General features: G+C 40.4%; 1 protein-coding gene across 1 annotated transcript in view; it reads right to left on the reverse strand.

Moving 5' to 3' along the window:
• The window catches only part of LOC147028994 (autism susceptibility gene 2 protein homolog), a 493,807-nt gene that overhangs the window by 187,101 nt on the left and 281,782 nt on the right, over positions 1-24,924 (reverse strand). The gene's annotated exons all lie outside the window — the stretch shown is intronic.

The raw sequence follows: 24,924 nt of genomic DNA on the forward strand, positions 1-24,924 counted from the left end.
TTGTTCCATATTCCTGTCTATCTTTCTAAACATCTTCACATTGCTCATCTCCACTATAAGAGAGCTGTTTGTCTGTGTGTTTGCATGGCTGTGTGTGTGTGTGTCGCTATTTTTCTGAGAGTTGGCTGAACGAATCTTTTCCAAACTTTCAGGGGTTTGCCAGGGAGAGTGTTAGGCAAAAAAATACAAAAATTTAGATTTTTTTTGTCACTGTCTGGTGCCGAGGCCTTTTTGATACTTAAGTACACACATGTATGAATAAAAACAAAAAAATACCAGACATTTAAATACAAATAAACCTTTTCCGGAAGTGGTCGAATTTGGAGGTACATCTTCATTTTCCTCCTGAACGGCACCATATTTATAGATCGGGGTCAAACTTAACCCAGAAACATCAACGGCACATTCACGAGCATCCATTCGATGAATAACATTAACACTTCTAAGGTAACACTTTTACAATGCCTCTTCGCCAATAATGTACAGGGTGTTTACAAAATCCAGTTACCCCTCCACAGAACCTGATACATGAGTATAATGAACACACAAGAGGTATACATGTAAACTATGAACACAACAAAACTTTTCTTGTTATAAAAACAAAATAGTCACATAAATAGTAACATTAACAGGAACATAAATATACAAAACGTACCAGGGTAGATGATGATTGGGGGAGGGGATGAAGGGGGTAATGGGACTTTATGACCACACTGTAGGGTACAGTACATTTCTCTATGTGCGAAGTTGATTTTGCAATCTCTTGGTTTCGGGTCTCATGATCATGGACACAAATGACAGTTGCAATTCCATGGGGTTATCTTCAAATCTCATGGGATTGTGAGTTGAACAGGCAACCATGACAGGCCATTTTAAAATCTCTACAGTGCCTAAGCCTTTGTAGGTTCTTGAAAGGTACAATTAAATGATCGCCGACCCCATTCCTTATTGGGTGTAGGGAAGTGTTTTAACCCCCCCTCCCTGCCCACATATATGTATATCTATCTATCTATCTATATACATATATATATATATATATATATATATATATATATGTATACACAACACACACACACTGGGCAACACCATGCATCAATGAATCAACACACATGAACCGTGATTTACACATACACATGCACAATTGCGATTGTACACATATTATACATGATATATTATATACACACATATGTATGTGATCCTACACATATTATACGTGACATATTATATACACACATTTTATACATATTATATACACAGATATTGTATGTGACATTACAAATATTATACATAGTATATACACACATTTTATACATATTATATACACACATATTGTATGTGACATTACACACATTATACATAGTATATACACATATTGTATGTGACATTACACATATTATATACACACATATTATACATTGTATATACACACATATTATATGTGACATAATATTCACACTTTTTATACATATTATATACACACATATTGTATGTGACATTACACATATTATACATAGTATATACACACATATTATATGTGACATATTATATACACACTTTTTATACATATTATATACGCACATATTGTATGTGACATTACACATATTATACATAGTATATACACACATATTATATGTGACATATTATATACACACTTTTTATACATATTATATACACATATTGTATGTGACATTACACATATTATACATAGTATATACACACATATTATATGTGACATATTATATACACACTTTTTATACATATTATATACGCACATATTGTATGTGACATTACACATATTATACATAGTATATACACACATATTATATGTGACATATTATACATATTAGGTACACACAAATAAATATTCCATGAATATTATACATATTCCATACAAACATATTGTACATGTTACATGCACACATATTGTACATGAAATATTATACATACTAGAAGCATGTACTCCCTGCGGAAGAGGCCAGGGGGTTTATCTTATTATCCTTATTCAAAGGTGTAATTCAAAATACATCTTGTTGCGCAATTCAAAACACCTTACTGCACTGGAAAACTTGGGGACAGGAATACTGCTTTGAAAAGGGTGGGAATTGTAATACCCTCTCCCACCTGGGGTGGCAATACAGGATAAACATTTACAAATATAATTTGCACTCCACCCCACCCCTACCCGCCAAAAGCACCAGCCTCGATAAAAACACCACAATGCACTAATTTGGGTCATTCCTATGCAGTAAATCTGGATGGAGTTGGCTCAGAAATGTCAGAGGATGAGCGCAACACACACACACACACACACACACACACACACACACACACACACACACACACACACGCACACGCACACGCACACGCACACGCACACGCACACGCACACGCACACACACACACACACACACACACACACACGAAAAATCACTCATAGAGTGACAACTTGGTGAAACGGAATGACACTCGGTAGAGCACATACCTCCACCAGGCTGAATAGTTTACATTTTGTAGGCCACTGATCGGTCGGATCTGAATGCGGACCTAAACCAAAATCGAATTGGCTTGTTCTTGTCACCTGACCAACTCTTCCACCTCGCTTTGTCATAACTCGTCCACAACTTTTTGAGATAACATGCCATACATAGTTTGGGCCCCATCTCTCAATGGTGAAAAATCACTTTAAAAAAATTCTCAAATTCGGATCCGGATTCGGATCTTCACCAAAATTGAATCAATTTTTCAACTGAATACTCCCTTCCTTCAGTGCCCAGCAATGGCCTCATGCATCACCTGGATATGGAATTTGGAAGGAGTGGTGTACAACAAACCCGAGTTAAAATTAGTTTGCTTTAACGCATGCTCGAGGCAATGCCGGACCTAAAATGAAGAAGAAGAAACTCAAACCCACCATGTGTCGTTTGTTTCTAGGCTTTGCCTATTTAGTATTCAAAAAATATACAATACATTGTGGTGATATACCTGGGATCATTCCAATTGCACTGGGCCATGGACTAACACCCAGGCCGAGGGCCTGCTGATCTGTGCTGCTTCATGCAATGGCAGCACATGATTTTATTGGGGTGGAGTCAGGCCAGCTTTCCAGCCAATGGGTGTAAAGCAATGGGGTGGAAGCGGGGCGGCTGAACACTGACTCGTGTCCAACATGTGATGTTTTCTAAGTTTAAAAAGTGTATAACTGTGAAAAATTAACAAAACGCCATGAAAATCGAAGTTATTCTGTATCTCATCATATTAAAACCATGTACCAAGTTTCAATTGAATATGTTGTTCACGGGTACAGGGAAAAAAGTCTAAAAAACAACAGGTGGGATGGATGGACAAACCTATAGTTCCCTCCGGTGAAACCGGTAGGGAACTGATAAGCAGGTTCTTTTCAGATCTAAATGATTTTTCTTTTTCTGTAAATGCATTGGAGTATTATTGTATTGTTATAATATACTAGCAGGGATACCCAGCGTTGTCCGTTGCTGTTTCTAGTGCTGTTGGCATTTTGAAGAAATCAATTTTTTCTTCTATTTTGTTTGTGGGGGTCAATAACACTTCCTTAAGGCCCGGCACACCTTGACGTTTTAGCCAGCGATGGCAACGTATTAAAATGTATCTAAAACGCTGGCTTACGTTGAACTTTTGATGTGTTTTTTTTAAAGATTCGGACGTATTCATAGCGACTTGGTCTTATGTATAACGCATTGGTAACAGACACAGAACGTTTTGTTGTGTTATAGATAACTTATACCAACGAATGCTGAGCCTGTTGTCGGCCTTCACAACCTATGCCCAACGATAGTCTAACTTAGGCATAGCGTGTTGCATGCATCGCCGACGATGTCGTGACGTAGCCTATTAAAAGGCTGACGCACAACGATTCGAATCATAACTGCCGTAGACATGGAAGTGTCAACATCGCGGTCACACCTTGGCGATCTTGCCAGCGTATGCCGACCTAAGAAAAATGTGTCTAAAACGTTGGGGCACGTCAAATACGGTATGAGTAAGTTTGGTATACGTGAGTAGAACGCTAAAGTACGCTATCATACGTCGTAGTAAGTAGAGTACGTCAATAAATTTTTAACATGTTCAAAATTTTACGACGGACTCGGCGTATGACACACGTTCCGCATGCGATGGGGATAAGTTTTACACACGATATGTGGACGCTTACACACGTCCACAAAGGCTACTTATAAGCTACTCATAAGTTGAAACACGTCGAGGTAATGTCTTTTTTACGCGAAACTTATTTCTAACTTATGTTTGACGTGCTTTGAACCAATTCTTTACGTAGTCCCAACACACATCGACGTATGTAGACGTATTCCAATGACGTCTTCCGGTCGACAAAAAAAAATAAATTAACGTGTTTCTAGCTTACAACTGCCATATAAAGACGTGTTCCCAGCGGTTTGGGGAATTGGTATATAAAAATGCTGCTCATAAAAGGGGAACCCAACAGTGTTTTCGAGTCCTTTTTGAGTCGATGTCCATGTCAGCAGTAACAGTATCAGTATCAGTATCAGTATTAGTATTAGTATTAGTAGTAGTTTGTTCATGTTGGCAGTAGTAGGTGAGTGTGAGGGGGAGGGTGTGGGTTATGATGGATCATCCTTGCGTTTAACGATTTAATGATTTAAATGATAAACTCAACGATTTAAATGGCTGCATCTCCACTATTGAAAGCAGACGCTTGCGCTCAACAATTGGATTTTTTTTACACTCAACGACTTTTAAACGGTACCACTCAGCTATTTTCATTGTTTACAATGAACGATTTAAATTGCTGTCACTCGCCTTTGTTTTTTGATGCTGGGGTTTGGAAATTTGAAGCGTTTCTTCTGAACGTGTTAAAACGCTCAAACTCGACTATTTTAAATAGACGCTGCCGATGGACAATTGGAATCATAGCCAAGCTAGACATCGAAGTGTGAACATCCTCGTCATGCCGAAGAAAAGTTTGAAGAATGCTGCAAATAAGTGTCCTGGCCGCGGCCGTGGACGCTGACACAAGGACGATCCATTATACCGACGTCTTTCAGCCTATGAGTAACTTAAAAGTAACGTCTGTTGACGTGTGGCAACAATCGCATAACGTGCCAACACGTTAATCATAGGTTAGAAATAAGTTTCGGGTACGCTAAACATTACCTCGGCGTGTCTCAACTTATGATTAACTTACAAGTAGCATGTGTTGACGTCTGTCAACGATCGCAGACCGTGCATACAACTTGTGGCCAGCGTAGCGGAATGTGTGAGTCATACGCCGGCATACGTCGTGAAATTTCAAGCATGAAAAAATTTGAGGACAACCAAAAAGTACAACGTTTAAAGCCAACGTACAACGACGTATGGCAGTGTTTTTCAGCGTGCTCTCAATGTTATCAAAACTTACCCATAACGTATTCAACGTGTGCCAGCGTTTTAGAAAAAAAATTCAAAAATCGGCATACGTTGGCTAAAACGTCAAGGTGTGACCGGGCCTTTACACCCACAAAGGAATGAGGTTGGGGACCATTTAATACTACCTTTCACATGCCCTTACACTCACAGAGCAGTGAGGTTGGGGACCATTTAATACTACCTTTCACATGCCTACAAAGGCTTAGGCACGAGAGAGAAATTAATTTTTAAAATCCAACTTATTTTTACAATTTGTTTTTGGCTAAAACACAATCCTGGCACTTATTGATGAACCTCTGTAAGTTTGACATAGATCAGTTTGCCCATCTTTGATTTAAAAACATGGCAACATACACACTCACACACACACACACAGACACACCCACACACACACAAACACACACACACACACACACACACACACACACACACACACACACACACACACACACGCATGTGACTTTCTTATGGTATAGATTATGTACCACCCTGCATTTTAGGCACCAATGTTGCACATGCTTATGGTAGATATCTTAACAAGACAGTACCGTCGGACCCTGCTATTCGCGGGGGATACATTCCTGGAAAAAATCAGTGAATAGTGAATCCGTGAATCGTGGTGCATTGTGTCATGCAAAAAGGGGGGGATAGGTTCCTGGTGGTTCGTGATTCTTGAGGGAAAATAAAAAATCCTGCGAAAAACCATGATTACGCATGCAAAAAAAACAACATGAAAATGTGAAAAAAACATGATAGACATACGAACCCCCCCTCCCCCCCCCATGAATACGCCCAAGAAAAACCACAAAAACCCCAAAAATAAGGAATAAACAGCGTGAATATGTGGGGTCCATGAAGAGCGAATCCATGAATAGCGGGTTCCGACAGTATAATGGACACTATCCAAAAGGAGCAATGTCAAATGATCCAGATGTGTAAAAGTGAAAGTTTCTATCAACAGCATTCTTGGAAAGCACAGTTTTTTCATTATCAGCAAAATGAAATGGTTGATTCAAAGATGAAACAAACAACCCTTTTTTGCCATTTTAAAATCACCAGTGGGGGCATGCGAACAAAAGGAATGATATTCAGAAAAGCTTTTACTGGAAAAGAAAGACAGCAGAACAGTTACAAATAAAAGTAGAATGAGGAAGTTTGAGTGCAAGTAAAGACAGCAGACTGAGAGATGAAACAAAGACAGAACGAAGGTCAGCAAAGAAAAATGTATTTTACATCCCCGCATTTCATTATCAAACTAGAGGGTTCGTAGAACACCTTACCCCATGCCGTTTTGAGAAACAATGACATGCGCGGGATCTACGAGCACCAAATTTGATTGATTGTGATGATGTAAAATGCCGTAATAATTTGTCCAAATACTTCTACATGGAAAGGTTTTGAAAGTGCCAAAATGGTGATTTGTTTTCTACAGTGCTCAATTGTATTATTAAATTGAAATAAAATGAAGATTTTAAAGGTTGTTTTAAAAGAGACTACAAAATTTGGAAGTTTACCACCATTTCTGCAGTGTCTTTTTCACCACCTTATTAAACACGTTCCATTAGTTCTCCCTGCCTGTTGTTTGTGTCCTTTATGGTGTCCTTTAATACAGTAAGTTTCCTGTTTGGAACGATTTTAAATTTCGTTTGATTGCCAGAGAGGCAGACAGAGTGAAAAATGTATCTCGCTCCTCTCTGTGTACGTGCGATCGGGACAAATTCGGAGGCAAAGTAGCGCTAAACTACAGGTTCATTTTTCGGTTCATGCTCCGATTCGTGTCCAAAATAAAACATTCAATTAAAGTCAAGTTGTTCCTCGATCATAAAATGAAGTTTGTAGACAGACAGACAGACAAAGTGAACCAATTAAATAACCCCTCTTTTTAGCTTTGTGTGCGTGGCGTATCGAGTTGATGAACCACTCATGTTAGGATGATATATATCCTTAGAATTAAAAAAAAGACCCTCAAGGGCTCAATGGGAAAGTGCACAAGCAAGCATTTTCAAATTGGAAATGAAGGTGAAAGGCAAAGCTTAAATCCAACATCAAAAATTGATTTTTACTACAATTATCACCATGACAGCACCTGCACCTCCTTGAAAGAGAAGGTGTACGATGGCATTCATTGAGTAATTATCAAAAGCTCCAGTGGTATATTGTTCACAAAGGCATCAGAGAGTATCTTCTTTCCACACGTTCAACCCAAAGAGCGTCAGATATCTGATGTGTGATGACCACAAGATTGCTGCAGGAGTAACACTTTTGGCTTATCAGGAACTAAAACCACATTGATTATAGTCTTGATTCATGTAGCTTCTCAGTTTATCAAGTTTTCTGACAGTTCGAAGCAGACTCTGGTCTGTGCACAATAACAAGTTGTATCTGATTATTTCTTACAGGTAACGCTGGCAAATTGAAGAAAAACACATTTTGGCTCTTTCGGATATCCTCGTACAAATTAAACTCTGCTGAAAGTCAAGCCATAGATCATTAAATGGAATTGTTGCAAAGTGATGCTGTCATGGCTGTGGTGTGTATAATTAATCACACTACCTTTCAAAATCAATCGCTGTTCTAACTTTGAAAGCTGAATTATGGAGATATTTTTTATGCCGTATAATACAAGTGAGCATCAACAGGGTTGCAGCCCATAACCGAGACAGCGTTTTGAGAAAATGTTCAAAAATAGAAGAACATTTCATCTCAAAGTGCGTCCGATGCCTATGATATCATCCCAGCTCATCGCTCTTCTCTCTGCTGCACGCTGATCGAGCCGGATTCCAGGTTAGTTGCCTGTGTGACCTTATCACACACGTAAGGCCGCTGTGCTGCACTGAAGCTCATTCTTCTTGAGTTGCATGCAGTCTCTGCAGTCAGCATGCAAGCCTCCCCTGATGCACCTTTGGTCAAGGACCAAATTGATATGAAATATGGTTAAGGCCCTTTGATTAAGAAGCACTTCACTAAAAGGTCTGGGATACACTTGAGAGGAACCAGGTGCAGAACTGACCAAAGCAAGCTCGGCCATATTGAAAGCAGAATAAAGCTAGCGTCTAAGCAGCTTGAAATTTTTATCAGACATACGAGTCCCCAGAAAGATAATGGACAGTGTCCAAGGAACTGTAACCACCAGTGAGCAGGTGGCTAAATAATTAGCCACATATCCACCCACAAGTGATACCAACGCAGAAATTAACATCTGAAACATCCCCAGTGAGAAGCTAAAAACAGCACACATTTATACTATGGTCCAAAATCCTTGTGAGGATTGTTTTCTCATTTATATATTATTAAGCATGCACATCAAACAGTACACATCATGTCCTCCGCAGTCCCAGTAGGTGCTCATGTGGCTCAATTCCCAGACGCCGTGTGACATGAGCTGGGACTAAATTAATGTTTTAAAATAGACCAAGTTGGATAACACGGCAGATGACCACTATGTTACCCTCTTCACTTATTGGCTGTTTACATAATTTTGATCTTTATTCACTTATGGGATTTGAGTGCGTGACTGTGTCTACATGGCATTTTGGTGACGATCTCGAATTGTCTTGAGAAGGTGATGATGGTCCTTTTTGTTAAACAGCTGCAGTCTGAATAACGATAGTTCAACTGTGTGAAGCATTTATCGAGGAAGATGTACATACAATCCATAAGCCTGGTGTTGGCTTAGTGGTTAGGGTGGTGGCTTGGGATCCCAGGGTCCTGAGTTCAAGCCCCGTTGGCTGCTGAATTAACACCAGGAGGTTGACTCAGCCTGTCATCCTTCCGAGGTCGGCGAAATGAGTACCAGTGTACTGGTCCTGGTGTATGCCCCGGTTAGAATAGGTGTACCATATCCCTGTGTGTCGTAAGAGGCGACCAGGGTTGGCGTCAGGAAGGGCATCCGGCCATAAAAAGCATTGCCTCAAGAAAAAGCCAAACCCCTGCACAGCAGGGAAAAATGGCTGTAAAAACGGTCATATATATGTACATACATTCCATGTCAGACAATGACATTATCCTGCTATATTCTTATTGTTGGCATCGTATTACATCGCTGGGAGGAGATGTGAAGCAGGGTCGGCAAATCTACAAAAAGTATTCTGTAGATGCGACACCGCAGCCAGAGTGCAAACAACAGACATGGATGTCGGCTTGAGATGCTGATGGGAAGGAGGTGCCCTTCCTGCATGGTGCAGTCTCCTGATGCTTCCACCAAATGGATGGTGAGTATCCCATAATTATACCGACTTGAGTGTTGTAAATGGTGCAAGAAACAGAGGTAAACTCAATGGTGAGACTTGGAGTGACCATGCTTATGTCAACAAACTTTACTTTGATAAAGTCTAAAATAAATATTAGTGTATGTATACCTTTCACAACTGGTGCACTACTTGGCATGTCTCAAGGAATTTTTGTGTTTGGTGTAATATTACTGAGATTGAGATGATGATATGGAACCAGATTTGCAGTGTGTCCACACAAGGTGATTAACTGCAACACCCACACAACCCTCACATCTCTTCCGACTTGCTCTTGTTACCCCACCACCTGCAGGGTGCTCATGCCACTTTCCCGTGCTCCACCACACATTCAGGTCCAATTCATTTCCCATTGTCAAACAACATGGAGTATAGACATTCAAGGACACAATTCTAATATTATACAGGGTGTTCCAAAAAGACCCGGCAAACTTTGGTTGTTAATATATTGAGAACCAAAATTGATACGATACCCTTTGGTTTATATGGTACAGAAACTCGTCACGTTTTGTGCACACCATCAATACACTTCAATGTGAGCTCCGTTTGTCGCACGCAGGACATCAAGGCGGCACATGAGTTCTTGCCATGTTCGGATCAGCATGTTTGCATCAGCATGTTTGCGTCCACCAATGCGCATGCAGCTGTGATCCAAGAATGAAGTCCTGCATGTTTGACACCTTGATGTTGTGGAAAACATCTTTGACAACCCCCCACAGAAAAAAAAAAACACAATGGGGTTATGTCTGGTGATTGTGGTGGCCAGGTGGTTGGTACGTCTTGGCCAATCCAGCAACCTGGAAATTTTTCATTAAGGACAGCTCAAACGACTAAGGCCCAATGAGTGGGAGTGCCGTCCTGTTGAAAAATGATAACGGACTGTAGGTCTTCAATCTGTGGGAAGGTGAATCCTTCCAACATGTTCATGTAAATTGTTGAGGTCACTGTATCCACTGCAAAGAAAAACGGATTCACCAAGTCATTATGGAGAAGGCCACACCACATTGACTAATGGACTGTCGTGTATGTGTTCAACGACCATGTGGGGGGGTTTCAGAGCCACAGATCCTCACATTGTGCTGGTTGACCTTCCCTGATACATGAAAGCAAGCTTCGTCTGCGAACATGACCTTTTTCAGGTAATCTACATCACCCTCGATGTGACTGAGCATTTCCAAGGCGAATGCCTTGTGTTTGGGTCCGTCATTTGGTTTGAGTTCCTGCAGAATCTGCACCTTGAAGATATAAAGCTTCAGCGTCTTATCCAAACTCCGGCGTACAGTGGTGGTTAGTTGTCTCAGTACTCAGGATGCACGTCAAATTGATTTTCTGGGACTTTGTTGAAATGATTCACACACTCGGTCAATGTCGACTGCACTTGTGCTTGGTCGACCGGTACTTTTCTGTGTCTGACAACTTTCAGTCTCCTTAAACCCCTTGTACCACTCTCTGATAGTATTCCACGATGGCGGATTCCTTCCATACCTTGGACAGAAATTACGCTGAACTTGCATGTCGGATCTTATCTCAATGAGCCACTTGACGCACTGAACTTTCTCCTGTGGAGTTGCCTTTTTTTTTTTTACATTAAACCACCAGATCTGAAAACAAAGAAAAGTTTATGAGTTTCTGTGTCATATAAACTAAAAGGTATTTTTGTGTCATTTGTGGTACTAAACATATTAACAACCAAACTTGTCCAGGTCTTTTTGGAACTCCCTCTACAGTAGATCTCTCTGTACAGGTTTCTGCTGCTACTCTAGATATTGTATTCCAGAGAAATGCTCTGCTTACAGGATGTCCCTGACTCTTGTGTTTCGGTCTCTGGCAATATTATTTCATGTATGACAGGTCACACCCCCATCCTGATGGCGGGATTGCTGTTTCTGTCAAGATATGATGGTATGTTACCGTCCTCTAGACTCTGAAACACTGAACCCGTGACAAGGCAGTGGCTATCAAGCAGCTTGCATTCTCATCATGGAAGGCTAACTTGAGCAAGGGTATCCTGGGGATTGAAGACCAATTGTCTTTATTCAAAGCTTGCAACAAGTGTGCGTCAATCATCATGTGAGCCAGAAATAACAATCGAGAAAACCTAAAGGTTGAAGTTGTCAATCTGCTTCCTCATTCATAGTTTTGCTGGTGCCTTGTTTCCACCACCAACTACAATGGATGGAGGTTATGTTTTCACCCCTGTCTGTCTGTCTATTTGCTTGTTTGTGAGCAGGATATCTCAAAAAGTTGTGGACGGATTCGGACAAAACTTGGTGGATGGGTTGGGTGGGTGAAGATCCAGATCCGGACATGAGAATTTTTAAATTTTAAAGCGATTCTTCACCAGAGAGATATGCGGCCAAAAACGATATAGCATGATATCTCAAAACATTGTGGATGTGTCATGATAAAACTTGGTGGATGAGTTGGGTAGGTGACAAGAACAAGCCGATTCGATTCTGGTTCAGGTCCGAATCCAGATCCGGCCCATCAGTGGGATACAAACACTAATCAGCCTGGTGGAGGTATGTGCTCGTATATCAAAGTGTCGTTCTTGTTAATAATTATGTTTCTGCTATGTGCTTCCCTTCCACCTCCTTCCTCACCTCAAACAGCATCACAGCTGACTCTGCTCAAGACAAGGCTGAATGTTTTCACTGAGCGTTTACCTCCAAAGCTCATGGGTTTACCCAACCCATCTTTCTCTGACCCCACCTTACGCACTCGTATCCCCTGGCTCCTGCACACTGACCTTTTCACACAAGAAGACAGACAAAGTTCTGGCCATAAGTCTTGAGGGAGTGTAGGTGAGGGATCCAAATGGCCTATGTTCTCAAATCCGGTTCTGCTGTGCTCTCTCTTTATCCTCTCTCTGCTCGATTTTTAAACAGAAATTCCAGGGCCCCCCTCCATTCTGTTCGGAATACAACTACATCACAGCAATAAGTATGGTAAAACCGATCCTCTCAATGACATGTTGGTTTGCTTACTTACGATTAATAACAAATTGTCACGGCATATGTCATTGCAGCTAGCAATGTCTGTCATTTTCTCAATCAGACTGATATATTGCAATAATCAGTTCGGATTCTTCCCTGGCCATTAAACTTTGGATAGGCTGCTGCTTCCTTCTCAACAATGGAAGGAGGCCTTGTATGTCAAGGAAGAGGTCAAAGCTGTGTCTCTGGAAATATTTTGGATATTTAGCAGTCCGAAACCCTGCTCTGCTTGCCAGTTTTCTGTCTGTGGAATAGAAAGCCATCTTTTTTCCTGTGTTGTTAGCTTCCTTCACTCATCGTCTCAGTGCATATCGTTCAACAGAGCCCTATCATTTTCTTTCCCAGGAGAGGCTGGAATATGCCAACGCAGGGTCTTAGGCCCAGTGCATGTTCCTTCTACACACACATGACTTCTCCATTGCTTTGGAAAACCCACTTATACTCTTTGTAGATGACTCCACATCGTTCCACACAATTCCTTATCCCACCGACAGACCACGGCTTTCCTTTTTGCTGATCTCCAAAGGTACTGGAAGACTGCCAGCTTGTATTTGGAGACAAAACAAATAATGGATTTTATCAACCAAATGTTGATTAAAGTTTGTTTACTGCCATGCAAAATGAGGTATGGTTGAAGATTCAAGTGTTAGAAATTTGTTGGAGCAAGAGGGTAATTGAACGAAGAAGAGGAAGAGAGAAGAGGGAAGGAAACATCACAACATACACGCAAATGGGGAGAGATAGGAGAGGGTTAAATTTGCTGGTTTTTTTTTTTTTTCCTGAAAAAGGACTGATGCTCATACCATCAGCCATCAGGACCTTGTTTCCCAAAATAGTGATATGAACACACTCTCACCATCTTTCCGCTGATTAAAGCCATTGATGATCCTACAAAAGAGGACGTGCTGCTGAAATACCTGAAATGTCTTTCAATCCAGAAAATTCTCACTTTCTCACATTGTCTCTCGGAAGAGATGTCAAACAAACCTACCAATGAACTTACACAATGAACCACGAAAAGAGATTCAGTCTCTCAAACTTCTGGCCATCACCATCAGCGATGACCTGCCTGGGGCAGATCGTATGTCAAAGTTGGCCTCGAAGGTCATGCGCAGACTGGGCATCCTTCGTCATGCCAACTCCTTCCTTGGTAAGCTTGGACCTCCCACAACCTACAAGGCCTTTATTCATATTCTAATTGAGTACTGCCCTCCTCTGTGAGCTAGTGCCTCCACTTACTACCTGTTTCCCAGGGATGTTGTGGAATCAAAAGCTCTCACCATCATTGGTAGTCGCACACAAACAGACGGAGGAACAAGACCAGCTGATCAATCATCGCAGACAGGTGGGTGATCTCTTTACAACGTACTGCCTCTCCTCAGCTATTCCCCCCTCCCCCTGCTCTTTCTTTACTGTCCCTCCCAAGTTTTTCTTGGTCACACACATTCTTCCAGCACACTCTCATTGGGAAACTCCCAAAATAAGGCTCACTGCTCTCCTCTACTCTTTTGTTTCTCTTTTCTCCCTCTTATGGAACCTCCTAAGTCTGTTCAATCGCTTCCTTCCCTCCAGGGCTGCAAGTGAGCAGTGCACCCTTATCTCAGGCCAGACTCCATCCTGGCTCATGATCTTCTTTTATCCAAAATAACCTTCCCGTATTTCTCTCCGTGTATTTGTAAGTTGTTTTAATATATTTTCCTCTTCTGTCTCCAACTCCTATTTGTTCATTTCATTGTTGCATCGATGCATTGTCTCACTGCTTCATGTTATAACTTCCATGACCTCACTCGTGCAAGAGCTGAGACTCTGTATAACAATAAGTAGTCAGCAAACAATTTATTCATCTTTTCTCACATGCCCAATTGAATATTGCTTGAGAACACATTCTGATCAATGAAGTCAGTTATTATTATTCCCCTGAAGAAAATATAACTTATGAAATCCAGATGCAGTAAGTCGAAGATGGTTGCTCGCAGTCGTGTGTTGAATTGTCATTTGTCAACACAGCATTTGCAAGATAAAATCAAAACAAATGGGACACCTAATCCCCTAACCTGCATGTGCATGCTCCTCACGATGCAAAACAGCAGAGGATTAATAAAGATGTTTTGCTGTGACATCGTAGAACATAGTCTCGCAATATGTGACATCACTTTGATCAAGTCTCTCAATATACGGACAATGAGTTTAACATCAATGCAAATAGTATCACATTAAGGAAACACAAATAAAACAAAATAATTAGCCATAAACAATGGTTGATGGAATCAATAAAGAGCATGTATGAGCAGTAAAATAGAGTATTGCAAAAAGTACCAAGAAAAACCAAATACATTCCACAAAGTACAAATATTTTGCGTGTGGGGCATTTTGCTTGAGAACTTGCATTCATCCTGCCAAACAGGTTATCATTGTGATTATTATTATTATTTTGTATGCACCCTGTGGGTGCTGTTTGCATCATTTCTGGGAGCACAGCTGTGCCACTGATGCAGTGCCGCCTGTTTCTAGTAAGCTGTCCTCATTTTGCCAACCTCAGAATGATGACAGGGCTGAGTCAACTCACCTGGCATTATTTAATGGAAAGACAGTGGTTCAAATTCAAGACCCAAAGATATTAAGGCAGCCAACTTCATCATGAAGTTAACACCTGGTTTCTCATAGATTATAGAGTATTTTTCCCAAAAATATAATCTACACTAATAAATGTCAGTGTGTGTGTGTGTGTGTGTGTGTGTGTGTGTGTGTGTGTGTGTGTGTGTGTGTGTGTGTGTGTGTGTGTGTGTGTGTGTCCTCCATAACTCCAAAAACATGAAACCGAGCAGCCTGAAACTTTGCATAAATACTAAGGAAACTCAAAGGAAATGCATGACTGTAAATTGGGTGTTTGGGTTAATTAAAACATCACTTTTGAAGATAATTAATGGCCTTATTTAATTATATCCTTCAGCAAGACATCATCTTTGGTCAACCCTCCGTCAGCTTGCTGGGGTCTTAATTCCACATTTGGTTCGGCCTATTCAAAGATGTCTTAATTTGGAAACACAATCTACTCTGATGGACTAAATAAAGTATATAATCAAAATATTATATCTGATTTGAGAATCGGATCTCGTGGACTAAATAAGTGTTGAAATCTGGATTGAGCGAAGTCTGAAAATTTTGAACAAATTAACGATTTTTATAATTAAATGTATTTATTGAAGCAAAAGCATTAAACTTAACTTTTTCTACTGTTCGGACGATTGTACTGAGTGAAGAAAAGATTAAGGAATGTGCAGAAAGTGTAACTTCATTGAGTGCAACATCGTGCTCTATAATCTGCCTTTCAAACCATGGTGATATCGTCCACAGGGGTTATTTTTTGGCAATTACGGACGCAGTTTGCTTTTTTGCCATTTTGTGCAATCTGCTTTCATTACAAAATATTAATATAAATATACTAATAATTGCTGCCATCTTATATATTATTTTACGAGTTTGTGGTTTCGTGTCGCGCTATCTTCGACTTTGTTCTGCGCTCGAGTAACGTGATATTCGGCTTACATGATCTCAAAGACCATATGAGGTGCATGGTACAAAAAAAAAGTAAATAAAATGGTTCTGAAACAGTGAAATCGTATTCCACTTTCTGCATTAAAGTAAAATTACTACTGATACTCTGCATCAGTTCCTTTCTCAAATACACCCACCCCAACATGTCGTGCAGAGCGCAGGTTATGCTAGTATATTAATAGTTAGCAGTTTCTGAAAACAAAGAGGTATGTCGACAGCACACACAGACGTGGTACAAATGGGTACAGATGACTCTCTGTGGGTGTGTGCATGCCTGCATGCTTGGTTACATGCGTGTCGTGTGCAGGTTTCACGGGTGTGCGGTTCAAACTCGCACCCGGGCCTGTGGTGCATGGAACTGTGGAGGAGGTTATGCGGTCATTTCGCGAACCATATGATCCACATGGGGAGCGGACATGCTGTGGCATCAAAGCCACGCAGGACGTGCCACTGTGCAGTGTGGGTGTGGGGAAATCCGTGGATGTGTGCAAGTGAAAGGATGAGACGAGTGTATTGCCGGTGGCATGTGCACGGTTAGCATTGACTGTGAGGAGCTTGGAGGAATGTGTATGGGAAGGAATGCATGCAGACAGGCCTTTGCCAGGTAGATAGCATGGGTTTTAATTGTTTAATTCTCCTGCCTGGTTTTACATAGAACACGGCGGTTAAAACAAACACAGGTTGGGCAGGGGAAATATGCCGTCATATAATAAGGAACATAATTTTCAATATAAAAATGAATTTCTAGCATTTGCTTTTATCAATACAGCACTTCCACCTTCTCTAAATGCTTGGAAAAGGCCAATGTGCATTTACATAGATGAGAACTAGAGGAGGTGCTTTTCAGGAATGGCAGAAAAACCCACATCCAACCTTGTCTGAAACACACACACACACACACACACACACACACACACACACACACACACACACACACACACACACACACACACACACACACACACACACACACACACACACACACACACACACACACACACACACACACACACACACAATAAAACAAGAAATGGAAGAATAAGCAAAAGCAAAAGCAAAGAGGTAAAAGAAGAGTAAAAGGAGGAGAGGTAAACAAGAGCAAGAATTGCTTTGGAATACGTGTCCCCAACCGATGTGATACAAGTCCAAAAGGGTATAACTCTGTGAAAAATTGACGAAACGCCCTGAAACTCGAACTTTTTCTGCAACTTATCATAATAAGTTTCAGTTAAATATGTTGAAGTTCAAAGGAATGGGGGAAAAGCCAGAAAAACCCCAGGTGAGACGGACGGATGGAAAGACAGACGGACAGACAGAGAGCAAACCTATAGTCCCCCACCCCAATCAAACCAGTAGGGAACTAATAAAATAAAAGGAAAAAATGGATGAATGTCCATGATGGAAAAAATGGATGAAAAAAAAATATCCATGATGATGAAATGGAGAAACATACCGAGACTGCCAAGCGACGGAACCAATGTCTGTGAAGGTTTTATTTGAAAAAAGAAGAATTTTAAAGGAAATATTTTGACTGGAAGACAAAAAATTTTGGGACACTTACGGATGTATAAGTGAGAGAAAATTATGGTCATGGTCCATAACTGTTATTGTCCAATTAAACTACATAAATATAAAACAGACAATATAAATACAATACAATCCTTTGACAAACAGTTAAGTATTTCCATGCTTTTTGAAAAAAAAAGAGGACCACTGGACCTGTAGCTTATCTGGGCCCTGTCCTTATGTTGTAACCCAAATTTGGTAACATTCTGACTGAAGGATCTGGAGAGGAAAAAATTTGAAGGAATTTGTGAGATTTAGCGAAAAATTTACTAAGTCCGCCATTTTGACACACTTCTGGTCATGTGACCGGCATGACCTCCGCAATTTAACATCCCAACCCTGGCCTAATGTTGTCACCCAAATTTGGTGGCATTCTGACTGGTGCGTCTAGAGAAGATTTTTGAAGAAATTTACTAAGTCAGCCATTTTGACATACTTAAAGTCAGGTCACTGGAACGAGCTTTGCAATTCCTGTTACCAGTCAGGAGCAGAATGCTGCTGTCAAATTTCAGCCAGATCGGCTCAGCGGTTTGGCTGGAGAAGTCAAAATGGGAGACGGACAGATGGACAGACGGCGCACAATGACAATACCTTATCTGGAAATTAAATTCCCAATAAGCTAAAAACGGGGCAATATTGTAATTGGGTGGTCGCTAGTTGGGTGGTCGCTAGACTACCCTTAGTCTCAGGTTTTCCGTCTGTCTGTATGTCCGTCTGTTTGTTTGTATGTAATGGACAGCTCTGGAGGCCAGAGGAGTCAACCAATTCTGATGAAACTTGACTGGAAGGTTCATACCAGGATCGAGTTGAATGCTTTTGAGCACCGTTGCTATGGACGCCACCGTTGCATGGTGACGGGACTTTGAAATCTTTGAAAAACTCCAAAAAATATTTATATATTTTTTTCGAAAATCAAAAATCGGCTTCCGCGCTTTTATGCGCACTATAGTGAACCTGTTTGTCAAAAAATTTCAGCCCGATCCGTCAAAAACTGTATGACTAGTATGCAATTATATTACTATATGCTTTCACCCCAACATTCGCGTTGGGATTCCCTAACGTAGGGTTAGGGAATCGAACACAAATGATGAATGGACAGTAGTTGCTCATCATGTTCCTATATGGAACAACGAACGGCAAAAATGCCATCTGATGTGTTCTCTTATCTACATATTTCAAATTCGCCTTAGTCTAGCGACCACCCATGTCGCCGACCGGCTTGTCTGCTCCGTTTGTCTGTCCTTCCTGCTATCTCCTCTGAAATGGTTGGGGAGAAATTCACCAAACTTGGTAGTTATGATCACCACATGGCAAGAAGGTGCGAGAGCAGTATCATATTTTGCCCCGCCTCCTGGAGCAGGGTCAAAATGTCAAATACCCCCAAAAAATGCAATTACGGTCACATTTTAAAACGTCTTTTCATGAAATTTTGTTTATGTAATCAACATTGGAGGATGCTTGAAATATGTAACGATTTTTTGGATTTGTACCAGGGAGTGGGGTCTTGATGATTTTTTTTTTTTTGATATTGCGTTCATCCTGGTGGAACATTTTGCTGTCTTTCAACTTTGCCTTCGGCAAACCACACAAAAACATTGGAATAATTTTGTCTATTAAAGAAGAAGACTGTGAAAGCACAAAAAGTTAGATGAATGAAACTGATGTCATTTAACAAGCTGATTATAATGAGCAAAAACTGTGGCTCTTTGCTGCCGACAAATACCCCTTGTGAGAACATTTTGAATGTCTCTGAAAAATAAAAGGATATTTAGCCAATCGTTTCTTGCTAATCAATACACACATTCCAACATTTACATGTAAATGCAGGTGATGTCAATTACACAGCTAACCTCAAAGATAATTTGGCTGAGGAACCAGCATGCAATGGCTGACATCTTTGAAAGATACTGAGGAATCTTTAAGGTCACAATGTAAATGTCAACAGGATAGCCGGCTTTGTGTTACAACCCGACAGGTGGTATGCTCCAAGATACAGCACCACCCGGTGTCACTGCACCAAATGAAAACTTTCACAAAGTCACACCATCTCTCAAAATGAGGTTGAATCTCGAGTCATCAACATATAAGACTGTTCCTCGCCTATAAACAGGTAATCTGAGTCACTAATTCCACAAAGATGATCAAAGTGATATCAACATGGATCTCCAATCTGGATATCGTGGTCACATTCCATATTCATAAGAAACACCATGAACCATTCTGTGACAAACTTGCCAAAGTTCTCTGATGTTGAGTCATTGCAATGATTTCTGGAAGTAGTTCCAAAAGGGAATACTTTGAAATGGTCTTGACAGGGCCAGGTTATTGAAATGGTCTTGGCAGAGGCAGGATATTGAAATGGTCTTGGCAGGGCCAAGTTATTGACATGGTGTTGAGAGGGCCAAGTTATTGAAATGGTCTTGACAGGGCCAAGTTATTGAAATGGTGTTGATAGAGCCAAGTTATTGAAATAGTCTTGGCAGGGCCAAGTTACTAAAATGGTCTTGACAGGGTCAGGTTATTGAAATGGTCTTGGCAGAGCCAGGATATTGAAATGGTCTTGACAGAGCCAAGTTACTAAAATGGTCTTGACAGGACCAGGTTATTGAAATGATCTTGACAGGGACAAGTTATTGAAATGGTCTTCACAGGGCCAAGTTATTGAAATGGTCTTGACAGGACCAGGTTATCTTCCTGCAGCTACCCTTTGGTTGATTGAAAACTTCACTTGTGGATTCCTCAGATGGAAATCACTTGTAATCAAATAACTCTTTGACCTCATCATGTTGTAAATTATCAATTGTTTCAACTCACAAACTCAAATGAGAAAATGCACCATTAAGCAGAAAATGAGACTCCATTTAATTGTTCAATAATTTCTGCAAAGACAGCCAGGTCTTTGGGATCTATGATTGGAATATGAAGTGTATGTGACATTTAGATGACACTTTTCCCATTGGAATGTCACACTGATTAACTCAAAGGGCACTCGGTGGACCGCATACCTCCACCATGTAATGCCTGATCCACGAGAACATATGGGGCCCAATACATTTTTGAAATATCATGCGATACATTACTATATCGTTTTTGGCCCGATCTCTCAATGGTGAAGAATCACTTATAAAACTAGAGGGGGAGCACTCGGTAGAGTGCAAAACCTCCGCCGCCAATACTGCTGGGTCACTCAAGTGAACCTGATATCCTATTCATTCAATTTGACGTCAACAGTGCTCACAGAGTTATAGTTTGCAACTTTCCCTTTTACTTTTAACTTTTACATACTGAATTCATTCGTCATAACTAAATTCCTTGAGACAGAAATTGATTTTACGTGGGTATATCCACCTGAAGTTCCAAAATCAGCTGCAATTATAATTTTGGCATGTTTTTTTTGTTGGAAATCACTTATAACATGTAGAAATGCAAAAATAAAAAAATCGAAATTTTGTTGAAAAAAAAAAAACTTGCAAAAAACTTTTTTTTCTCTAACAATTTTTTTTTTGGGGGGGGGGGTGGAAATCACTTAAAACATGTAGAAATGCAAAAAAGAAATTCAAATATTTTTTCAAAATGGCCGCTATGGCGGCCATATTGGACTTTGGACCAAGTCCAAAATCTAATGGCATTATCCTTGGACCATACCTAACCCCCCCACCAAGTTTCGTCGAAATCCGTCGAGGAGTTTTTCTGTAATACTGTTCACAAACAAACAAACAAACCAACGAAAAAACAGAAAGGGGTGAAAACAGTAACCTCCGATCTTCGATGGCGGAGGTTAATTATTATCAGATCCGGATTCGGATCCGGATCTTCACCAAAATCTAGTCAGTTTGTCCTTGTCACACACCGATGAACCTGTCCACAAACTTTTATCTGGATCCGTCCACAACTTTTTTGAGATATCCTGTACACAAACAGACAAACCGACAGAAAAACAGACAGAAACGGGTGAAAACATAACCTCCTTCACCTTCGGTGGCAGAGGTAATAAATTAATGTTATCTGAATGTCACACAATTTAATGTCATCTAATTGTCACACAAGTTTTACCCAAATTAGTGTGACAATTTGATGATAATTTTCCCCTTCACAAGGACTGTTGCTCTCAAACAGGTCGGTGGCCTCTACCTTTTACAGGCCTCTCATCCAGTCTAGCTCCCTGTGCTCTCCCATGCCTCTTACCCCACACTCCTCCCCTTCCATAGAAACTCTAAAATGTATGGATTCTTCCAGTAACCTGGCTATATCAGGTTATATCTGGATAACCTCCCAAAACATAGGCTTACTGCACACCTCAACTCTTTTGTTGCTCTTTCCTCGCGTGTAGAACAATCTTACAGAGGTTGTTCAATTGCAAATGTCTCTCCAGTTTTCCAAGGAGATTGTGCAGCAGCTTCTCAAGTGATCCTCCATACTTACCCGTGATTTCTTTTCCCACCATGAACCCAACACAACTCAAACCTCTTAATTGCAGGTCATGTTTGCCTCCCTCCTCTCCCTACTCTGTGCAAATCTTATGTCTGCAACGACCCTGATGACTCAGCTTATGATTCACAAAACCACGATATTTTGGGTCATCAAAAGCACTTGGGTTTATATATATATATATATATATATATATATATATATATATATATATATATATATATATATATATATATATATATATATATATATATATGTGCAATTTTTTACACAAAATTAATAATCTTGTTATAGTTTCAAAACTGTTTATTTAGCTCTAGTCCTTTCGGTTTCACATGTTAACTTGTATGCAAATGAGTCAAAATTATCTGAGAACTGTAGAAAGAACAACTAGTCTTGCTCAAGAAGGCTGGTGTTGTTCTGCACTGGTGGAGAGGTAGAACAATGGATGAAAAAACACAAGTACTTTGCAGTTGAACACATTTTCTTGCTTCTTGCGCAGTTCTTACGAGTGCGGTTTCAAGATCAACCTGCATTCTTTGTTACAACAACTTTAAAGGAGAGTAAGATTAAAGTTACCCCACTTTCAAGATATTCCTCTGCATGCACGCATCTGTTTCATCATCGTGGTACAATGTCAATTCCAGAAGCATAGACATCTTGAAAAGTGGTACACAGCCATTTCAGGACATCTGCTTTAACATCCTCACCACTTTGAAACCTGATGCCAACCAGATGCTCCACGAGTGTTCTAAAGAGATGGAAATCACAAAGTAACTTCTGAACTGTATCGGACATGGTTCAGCACTTCCCCATCCATTGAATATTGCACCCCACTGCTCACTTTAGTGAATTTTCAGGTGCAATTGGTTATTGTTCCACACTTGAAATATTCATACACAGTTCTGCGACATTATACTACACAATGATGTCTAAAATCAAATGTTCAACACAGTTCGTGGGAATCACTACACTCGGATACACATGAGCATGTTCATCATTCATTATTGATACAAATAAATTTTGAAAGCTTCTCCACCATCGAAACACATGTTGCAAGATAGATGCTTATCCCTGAACTCTCCAGTTAATCTCCTGTAATTTTCATCTGGTTTGACATTTTCATTCACCAGAAACTTAATTATCGAATGCTGTCCACGCAGCACATGACAAAGTTATTCATAATCCTGGAAATACACAGAATGCTAACCTTGAACACTCTTTTGAAAGGTAAGCATCCAGGTTAAAAGATTTGAAATTTCCATTCAGCATGAAACCCAAGGTAACTGCTATCTCTATTTAAGCTTATTTCCAACAAAGGGAAACAATAAGCAATGCATTTAGCTTCAACTCAAAGAGTTCAGAGCACAATTAAGAATGATTAACTCATACCTTTGGCCGACACATTTTCATAGCATGGGCACAGACACTGCTTTGGAGATCATAAGGAAACCTACTTAGGTTAAATAAGCTGATTTAGTAGCAATAAATCAACCAGGAAACCTTGTGTGAGATTGCACTACTCAAAGGCAGAATGTTGCGCAACCATGTACCAGCAACCCAGATGAGGTCCCTACCAAATACTGCCCAAACTTGCTGAATCGGTGCTGCAACGACGGGAAATCTGCAAGGAGCCTTTAGAGGCACAGCCTAATGGCTGTTATCATGAAGGTAAGAACAGTCATTTCAAAATTATACTTCACACAAAGCTTTCACGAGTTCTCCTTGCAAACTGCGTCTGTAATTGGCCATAGGGGCACACATGCCATTACGAAGCATGGCTTGGGTCTTCTTGAGGCTTAGACCCACATCCTGCCGCACCCCACAATTATTAGAGCAGTAACCACTCTCGATTCTTAGATTATACTGACAAAGACTCTACCCAAAGCCTGCTAAGCATAAAAGACCCATCATCCCAAAATTTATGTCACCCTACTGAAATAATAGACATAGTGACATAGTACCATTGACAAGCCATAATAATGTCAAATTCGTCTCCATGACCTTCATTGCTCCAACTGTCAACCAATTTTTTTCATCCCAGCACAGAAGCCTTCCTTCTTTCATGCAGTAGCTGTGGTTACGTTAACGTCTTTAGTGGATGCAAGATGTCTTTCTCACAGGTTGTTGGATTTTTTGATTTTAATTTTAAAATTTATTTGTGGATTTCACATGCATTTGTCTTCTGCATCACCATGAAGTTATCAAAAAACTGAGTTCCGGTTCTGGGTTCCTTTGTGGCCGGACGCCATCTTCTCTACTATGAGAGGCTGTCCTCGAAAGCTGAGAATACTTGATTCGGAAAGTCTTGTTTTACAGTTATTGTAAGATTGTTGATGTTAATCTGTTGATATAATGTATTCGTATATCTCGTGTGCCTTCCCACGTGTTTTCGTGCTGGATTGATGCGTCCTCATCGAGGCTGCGAGCTCTTGTGTGCCTCGTTTTGGCCTGTTACCGCGTTACCTCCCCTTCCTCTTTTTCTGCTCATTCATTACCCTGCTAGTTTCCCTGATGCTTCACAGTCGGCTTGTTGCCTTTTTTTCCCCTGCCTCCTCGCTCTTCCGTGAGCCTCAATTTCAGAGAATAAATTTCCTATTTCCTGATGCTTTCTGCCATCCATCAGATGATAGATTTCATTATTTTAATTCCAGAAGGAAAATCACTGCGAGAAACTTGATATTTACCAGACATACAGTGGGGTGCAAAAGTTT

The sequence above is a fragment of the Eptatretus burgeri genome, chromosome 4, assembly GCF_056783735.1.
Source record: "Eptatretus burgeri isolate ZD-2024b chromosome 4, Ebu_testis_v1, whole genome shotgun sequence".
NCBI classification, from domain to species: Eukaryota; Metazoa; Chordata; class Myxini; order Myxiniformes; family Myxinidae; genus Eptatretus; species Eptatretus burgeri.